The sequence below is a fragment of the Mus pahari genome, chromosome 14 (assembly GCF_900095145.1).
Source record: "Mus pahari chromosome 14, PAHARI_EIJ_v1.1, whole genome shotgun sequence".
Lineage (NCBI taxonomy): Eukaryota > Metazoa > Chordata > Mammalia > Rodentia > Muridae > Mus > Mus pahari.
Genome location: NC_034603.1, coordinates 27636166 through 27643665, shown reverse-complemented (window position 1 = coordinate 27643665; position 7500 = coordinate 27636166). Strand labels below are relative to the sequence as shown.

At 41.5% G+C, this 7500-nt stretch overlaps 1 pseudogene; it reads right to left on the bottom strand.

The window, feature by feature from the left end:
* Window positions 1-502: 502 nt before the first annotated feature.
* Window positions 503-1761, bottom strand: LOC110332575 (annotated as a pseudogene).
* Between the last annotated feature and the right edge of the window lie 5739 nt (window positions 1762-7500).

Here is a 7500-nt window from a genome sequence, read left to right as displayed (position 1 = left end):
GTCTAAAAGGAATAAGAGAGAAGGAAAAGAAAACAACAAAATCGAAGCTGAACATGGTAATCCAAATATTTGCAATCCCAGCACTTGGGAGACAAGGAGGGGCACGGGGCTACAGAGACTGTGCCTCAAGAGCAACAGAGGAAAAAAAAAATACATTTGTCAAATCAAAACACACGGCTGACTCACGCTTCCACAGACCAGTCTGTTCTGCTTTGTGCTACTTTTGAAATGCTTGCTGCATTCGTTAACCTCACTTTGTGACCTATACATGGGCCATGACCTGAAGTTTAAAATAAGCGGCGCTTTTAGTCAAACAGTTAAGCCGTATGTGCGTATGTGCGGGAAGGGGAGGAGGGTTGGCTGGTGACCATCTGAGGACAGGAGAATGTCGGCTCCACAGGGTGGAGCAATAGAGCTGGAAAACAGAGACCCCCTTTCTATGGGAGAGAGCAAGTGTTCCCATTTATGTCTCCGACACACAGGCAAATGCACACACATTCTGTCAGACGGTGCCTCCTTCCTCTTGTGTCCGAACATCATCACAGGTTAGCTGTAAATAAATCATTACCTCCACACTGTGCAAAAAAGGAAGCCACAGGTCTTTTTCTGTCAGTATGCTGGGTTTTGGTAAGGAGCCCTATCTCCTTGAATAAAATGGAGGCCCTTCCCTGCAGTCAGTAATATACATCACTGATCTGGGACCTATGGGATGCAAGATCCCCCCATCTTGGCCACCTTTGGCTTTTTGTCACTGTGATTCACTATGGGTCCCTATGAACTATGAACAAGTGAGGTGAGTCCCAGGTCCCATCAGTGCCCTGCAGGGTCGAGCAGGCTTCTATCTTTCCCCAGAACCTTCAACATGGCTGCCTTCATGTCTTTGTTTCTCAGTGAGTAGATGAAAGGGTTTAGGGTGGGGGTCACCAGGCAGTAGAACAGAGTTAGGAACTTGCCCTGGTCCTGGCTTGATGCATTGCCAGGCTGCATGTACATGTAGATGATGCTACTGTAGAAAAGAGACACCACCGTCATGTGTGAAGAGCAGGTGTTGAATGCCTTGCGCCGACTAGCTGTAGACTTGATCCTCAGGATCGCGGCAGCAATGTAGCCGTAGGAGACCAGGATCATAGTAAGAGGCACAAGGACAATAGGGATGGCCAGGATGAAAATTAGACCTTCTACCCAGCTTGTGTCCACACAGGAGATGTGGATGATAGCCGGCATCTCACACACAAAGTGGTTGATTTGGCGATGGCCACACCGCCCCAGAGACATGGTCAGTGGGGACATCAGTGTGGAGCTGGCTGTGCCACCGAGCCAGGCAAAGGCTGCCAGCTTCAGGCACAGCTGTGGGTGCATAATGGTCAGGTAATGTAGTGGCTTGCAGACAGCTACAAAGCGGTCATAGGCCATAACCGATAGGAGAATGCACTCGATGCCCCCCACGGACAGGAAGGCAAAGAGCTGAACCGCACATCCTACGAAGCTTATGGTCTTTCGTGGGCCCCAGAGGTTAACCTGGAACTGGGGGATGCTACTGGTGCTGTAACAGAGGTCAAGAAGGGACAGGTTGCTGCGGAAGAAGTACATGGGTTTGTGTAGCCTGAGGTCCATGAGGGAGAGGAAGATGATGGCTGAGTTGCCTGTGACAGCCAGAAAATAAAAGACCGTACAGACAACAAAGAGGACCATCTCCAACCTGGGCTGGTCGGAGAAGCCCAGGAGAATAAAGTCCCCAGAGCTCTCATTGTTCTTCTCCATCAGCTGTGACCTGTTGAAAAAGCATGACACACAAGCATTAGGAAAAAGCCAAGATGATATGGACACAAATGGTCCCCTGCAGGGACGTATTTCACCACACCATCCACATTTTAACTATAGAGACTTGTAGCCGGGCAGTGGTGGCACATGCCTTTAATCCCAGGACTTGGGAGGCAGAGGCAGGCGGATTTCTGGGTTCAAGGCCAAGCCTGGTCTACAAAGTGAGTTCCAGAACAGTCAGGGCTACACAGAGAAACCCTGTCTCGAAAAAACAAAACAACAACAACAACAACAACAAAATTATAGCAACTTGTTTAATGCTTGCCTGTCAGGTGAGGTACTAGGAGAAGATATTTATCTACCATGGAAGGAAGCTCAAACTTTCCCCCAAAAGAGCACTCTAATCCATTTAATTAAAGTAAATGGATAATGTTCAAAAAAATTTTTTTAGTTTGAAAAAGGAGCATCTATTGGTATTTTTTAGAAATAAAGTAACATTTTAAAAAGTCACTTTCCCAGAGTCTTCTTACATTGCAGTGCTTTTCAAAAGCTTGGTACAATCGCCTTTTTCATTTTTGTGAATTTGTTTCAAGTAGTTTGCTTGGATCTCCCATTTCCTCACCCCACGTCCATGTTTCAATCATCATAGGTCAGTTGCATAAAAAACTAGGCTATTGCTCTTATGATCTTGTGCCACGCCCGAGTTACAGGTGGAAAGGGAGTGAGGCACAAGTTGACCTTCAAGTTACTCACAGTGACTAACTGTGCTTCCAGGAAACTAAGAGCCCATGGTCCTAAATGTTCTGACTTCTGAAAAGCTAAATAAAGATTTGGTCCCACCTTGTGACCTAGTGATTCAAGTGACCTTGCCTAAGAGACCCAAAGCAGCTTCCATTGTGTGGAGTTTTTTCTGAAAATTATGGTACACAGGAGGAAAAAACAAAGAGCAAAATGTCTCACAAATATAAGACGTGTTGATTTTCAAGCTTCCTGAATCCCCTGCGTTCTAAGATGCTGGTCTGCAAGGAGGAATTCACCCGTTAGCAGGATGCTTAGGAATACCCAAGCCCCATTTGCTGCAAAGGTCTCTCCTAAGAACGACCTGCATCTCTAAGAGATGCATGAAGAAACCAAGTCCAGGATTGAGATGTTGCAGCCCGATGAGGCCCTCAGATGAAAAAGGAGTCAGGGTATTTTTCCCAAGAGAGAGAGAAAAAAAAATGATTGCTAAAGGCTGAAATCCTCCCGCACACTGCACGTGGTTCTCTGTGCTTGGCCTTTCCCTTAAGAAAAGTTGGGGCCATGTTCTTGGGCAACAGAAGCTGGCAGCTGTCCTCGCAGCTGTCCTCACTCATACCCCACATGCCACAAGTTCACAGCCTGTTACTTGTCTCATGGCTACACTTTAACCACACTTTGCTTCCAGTTTTAGAAAAGGGAATCTAGTAATACAGTGAATGAAAAGTAGAAGAGGCAGAAAATAAATATCACATGCTCAAAGATACAAAAAGAAAATGGCAAAGAGTGAACTCCTCTGGCCACATTCTTTAATTAAAGGTCAGAGGTTATTTTCTTGTCCAAAGAAATACCTCGATCCATGGTTATCTGGTGAAATCCCAGCTGCAAAATCATTGAAAACAAATATTTCTAACAATTCACAAGTTGCCTGACACAGACTCTTGGAATGCTTGAAGTATAAACAAACTAATGGGTTTAATTCATTGCCAGTAGCAAACCCAAATATTCTAATAATGTTTATAGCAGTATATAGTATAAGCTGAGAGGTGTACAATCATAAGTGTTCAGGAAAAGCTGGGGACATTTTTATGGTCCATCCCACACTGCTGCACAAAATACTGGAGAAGGGATGATCTGTAACAAATAGAAATGTGTTTGGTTTACACTTATCTCCAGTTTGGGAAGCTCGGGGTCATGGGGATACATTTGGTGAGTGCCTTTTCATTTTACCATTCCATAGTAGAAAGACAGAAGAGAGGGAGGTCAGGGTCATGGTTTTAGTTGGAACTCACCTACGTGATAACTTACCCAGTCCTATGGTAATAGCAGTGCTCATCCTGTGCTTCGGGAAGAGACTTTGAGACCCAATCACCTTTAACAGTACCTGCTGCCACTCAACACCGTTGCCCTGGGGAGTCAGGGTGCAACACATGAACTTTGGAGGAGCATAGTTAAGCCATAGCAGTAGCTTTGTGGATGGCAAAATCAAAGAGGGTTATCCTAAGAGAAAAACAAAAACAAAAACAAAAAGGGTTCTCTGCTGATTGGAAACTGTAACATAGTTACACAGCAAATATCTGGGGACTAAACACAAGAATGGTCAAACGTTGGCTTGGTGTTTACTCTCACTTACCAGGTAAAATGTAAAAGTAAGGAGAAAGAGAAACATTATTTTTCTTTGAAAGCCTGTCCTGGAAATGAGTGTTCAGCTATTCAGGACATGGTGAACACATTGTGTTTACTGAAAGGAGCAACCTCCCCCAGTACAGAAACTGTCACCCCACACTGACTCCCTAGAAAGAGGGTGACGAAGACTCCCTACCCAAGCATTTCTTCCCCACAGTGAATGGGAGAGACTTTTAAAGGGTTCGGGCTCACTAGGAAATCAGGCAGCTCTCAGAGAGTTCTTCCTAAGAAGATAAGTTATTTATAATACTGAATTCCCTGCGTCCCTCCCCCCATTCCCAGGAGTTGGAAGGAATAACTTGGAGAAACAACTCTCAGGAGATTTTTCTTGTACTGGGTATAGAGAAAGGCAATTAGAATGAACAGTAAGTTCATTTAAGTTGCATCTCTTAAAATGGACCTAATTCAGAAATGAACCAAATTCAGAAGTGAGAGGAGAAATAATGTCTCCTAAGAGTACTAATTGTTTGTCTCTAATGGATTGGCTGGGCATTTCTTTCTTTTCTTTCTTTCTTTCTTTCTTTCTTTCTTTCTTTCTTTCTTTCTTTCTTTCTTTCTTTCTTTCTTTCTTTCTTTCTTTTTATTTTTGAGTTGCAGGGTCATGGGATTTAGTTTGTCCTGTCCTTAAAAATGCTATATTTTCAAATTGCAAATTGTTTTACATAACAAGCTTTAATTTCAACCCAATTCTCCTCAACCTGAGATTTGAAAAAATTCATGGGGCAGAAATGTTTGTGGAAGATTCTTACCTTTGTCACTCACACACGGGCAACAGGTAGAGAGAGGATTGAGGGAATAAAGAAATTGGCAGGGCAGTGGTGGCCCACGCCTTTAATCCCAGCACTTGGGAGACAGAGGCAAGCTGATTTCTGAGTTTGAGGCCAGCCTGGTCTACAGAGTGAGTTCCAGGACAATCAGGGCTACGCAGAGAAACCCTGTCTTGAAAAAACCAAACCAAAACAAAAAAATAAAAACAATCAAACCAACAACAACAACAAAGGAATAAAGAAATTGCATTCCGCAAACTCGTCTGTGTTGCTGAAATGATCCAGAAAATGTGCGCATAGATAGAGCAAAACAGTGGGGTGAGAGGGACATATACACAGCCTTTTGGAGTTCGGGAAACTGAAGTTTCCTCCGACAATTTCCACTTCACATAAAACAAAAACCTCCAATGACTCACCCACATTTTGTTATTTCAAAAAGAGTCTTACTTAGCATACAAAGTTATCAGGTTCCATTACGATGAATTCATACATGCTTTCTTTTAGTTGTTCTTCCTCGCCCCTCCGCCCCCCTTCTTTAGCTCTACTCAAGAACACTCTTCCCTTCCATGTTGTATGTATTCCATCTCCTCCCCACCCGTCCTTAAAACTTCTACGTCACCACTCATGGACCCTCTTGTTTTCATGACCTAAGCCCCCTACCCACTCCTGAGTAAAAGCACACGTATAATAATTGGAAGTTGGGACACATATGAGAGAGAGAACATGCATTATTACTGTGTGGTGGTTATGGGTGTTGTTGACTTTCCCCAGCAGTCTGAATGACGCCAGAAACAAACAAACAAACAAACAAACAAACAAAACAAAACCAAAAAGCTAGCCAACAAGGAGGAAGTGTCCTAGTCAGTACCAACTTTTAACAGGATCATGAAGAAAACAGTAGAAATTGATAAGAGAGAGTCATTAAATAGAAAACATAGAGTTAGCCGGGCGTGGTGGCGCACGCCTTTAATCCCAGCACTCAGGAGGCAGAGGCAGGCAGATCTCTGAGTTCAAGGCCAGCCTGGTCTACCAAGGACAGCCAGGGCTATACAGAGAAACCCTCTGGAAAAACTAAAAAAGAGAGAGAGAGAGAGAGAGAGAGAGAGAGAGAGAGAGAGAGAGAGAGAGAGAACAAAGAGTTGTTTCTAGAAAAAGATATGTCAATTAGGAAATAAAGTAAATAAACTTTAAAATAGTCTGACCTGCACAGACACACACTAAAGTGTTTGTACAACTGTATTAGTTTGTTTTAATTGAAAAATATTTGTCAAGCATGTTTCCGGGGTGTATTACAATGCCATGAATATACACAGTAGAAAGAGAACCAGAACATTATATTGTGAAAACACCACTGGCAAAAACTGTGAACAAAAGCAAAAAGAAAAAATAGTTATTTCTACTTAAATTTTGGACTACATTAATTATATTTACTAAGACAATACTTTGATATTTAAAGAAAAAAAATCTCATCCTGAAAAAGATGAAGCACAGAGACACAGTTCAAATAAATTCAAGGATGGGGTAGAAGAAAGTCCACAGAAACTATAGAAAATCTGCAAATGTATAGGAATGGAACAACTCACTACTGAATGAGAAATGAGTCAAGACAGTAACTAAAAAGGAAATAAAAACCTTTTAAGAATTAAATGAAAATAAAAACACAGCCTACCCAAATCTATGGGACACAATGAAGGCGATTCTAAGAGGCCAGTTCATAGCAATAAGTGCCTATATAAAAAAAATTCATATTAGTAACTTAATGGCACACCTGAATACTCTAAAACAAGAAAAAAAATAACACCCAAACCAAATAGGTGGAATAACCGAATTCATGCCTAAAATCACCAAAATAGAAACAAACATCAATGAGATGAAGAATTAATTTTTTAAAGAAAATCAATAAAATTGGCAAACCCTTAGCCAAATTAACTAAAATGTGAAAAGAGAAGATCCAAACAATTGATGAAGAGATGAAAAGGCAGACATTTCATTAGATGTTGGGAAAATGCAGAGAACCACAAGGACATATTCAAACAACAAACAAACAAATAAATACCTAACATCTTTTCATGATAAAAGTCCTGGAGAGACAAGGATACAAGGGATATTTTTTTCAACATAATAAAGGCAATTTACTGCAAGTCAACTGCCAACGTCAACCTAAATGGAGAGAAACTCAAAGCATTTCCATTCAAATCGTAATCAAGACAAGACTGTCCACTCTCCTCACACTTATACTGAAGGAGACCAAGGTTATACAAATAGGAAAGAAAAAGTCAAAATATCTTTATTTGCAGATGATAAGATTTTATATCTTAAAAAAGACTCTAAAATCTCTACTAGGAAACTTCTATAGCTAATAAACACTTTCAGCAAAGTAGCAGGTTTCAAAATAACACACACAAAAAAACAGTAGTGCTCCTACATATGAGTGATAATGTGTGCATGTATTTGTGTATATGTGTGTATGCACATATATTTATGTACAATCAGGTGAAACAATTATATTTTAAAAGATTTAAGACATTGAATAAGAAGCTGGAAGGAT